Raw genomic sequence first — 1,464 nt, forward strand, 5'->3', positions numbered from 1 at the left:
TGCATGGTTGTAGACCATGGATGGTGGCTCCACTGGGGCATGAACCCAGGACCTTCTGCATGTAAAGGAGACGTGCTAACTGCTACACTATGGAACCACATCCATAATGCTGTACATTATATTCTCAGAACTTATTCTTATAACTGGAAGTTTGTGCCCTTTAACCAACATCTCCCCATTTCTTTCACCTCTCATGCCCTGGTAATCACCACTCCACTCTCTATTTCTATAAGTTTGGATTTTTAAGATTCCACATATAAATAACATACAGTCTGACTTATTTCAGTTAGCATAATACCTTCAAGTTTTATTCAAGTTGTTACAAATAGCAGGATCTTTCTTATAGCATCTTATATATAACATCTTCTTTATCCATTCATGTGTTGATGAACACTTACTTAGGTTATTTCCACAATTTTGGCTATTGTGATAATGCTGCCTTGCGCATGGGCATACAGATATCTCTACAACATCACAATTTCAGTTTCTTTGGATACATATACAGCAGTAGGATTCCTGGAATACATGTACATTATCATTTAATAAGTGTCCAATGCCTCCTCGGTCCTAATGAAATTTCGTATATATAGGTGAGGTTTTACTTGGTGCTATTTTTCTATCTGTTCCAGAACCAAACCATTTAGTTAATATAGCTCCATATTATCTTGATATTTGGTAAGGCAAATACTGCACTTTGTTCTTATTTGCCATCAAGTGGAATAATCTTCCTCTATTGCTCTTTCATATAAATTTTAAAAATTAGCTTCTCAAATACAATAAAATCTTGGATTTGCCTTAAATCTAAAAAGCTATTGTGGGGGGGGGGTGGAATTGACGTCTCTATGATATTGTGTATATCTATCCAAAATTAAAATATTCTTTCCATTTTTTAGGTCTTTTGTGTCCTTCAGTAGTAAAATGTTATTGATTTTTCCACAATGTTCTTTCACATCTTTTCTTGGAACCCTTTGCAGATATTTATTTAATGTTTTGTTAAAGTGTCTTTTAGAAATCACACTTTCTAAATAAATTTTGTTTTATAAAGCCATGCAATTAATATTCGTATAGTATTTTGATTTCTGCAAACTCACTGCATTCTATTGTTCTTTCTAATAAATTATCTCTAGATTCTTGGCATTCTCTACCTAGATGTTAATATTACCTGTTAATGGTTGCACTTTTATTTCTTCTAGATGACTCAAACCCGAACTATGTTGTTTGTATGAAAGCAGCGTTAGTATTTGTTATATACTGTTCTTTATTTTAAAGAGTGTTTTGAGTATTTGACCATTAAGTATTTCATATACTGCAGATTATTTCTGAAATACCCTCTTTGGAGTTAAGGTAGATTCTTCTATTCTTACATCACTATTTTTATCATTATGAAAGGATATTGTACTATATTCAAATGCTTTTCCTCCATTTCTTGAAAATAATCATATGTTTAGGTCTTTACTAAATAAT

This window comes from Pteropus alecto, unplaced genomic scaffold (genome assembly GCF_000325575.1).
Source record: "Pteropus alecto unplaced genomic scaffold, ASM32557v1 scaffold37, whole genome shotgun sequence".
Taxonomy (NCBI): Eukaryota; Metazoa; Chordata; class Mammalia; order Chiroptera; family Pteropodidae; genus Pteropus; species Pteropus alecto.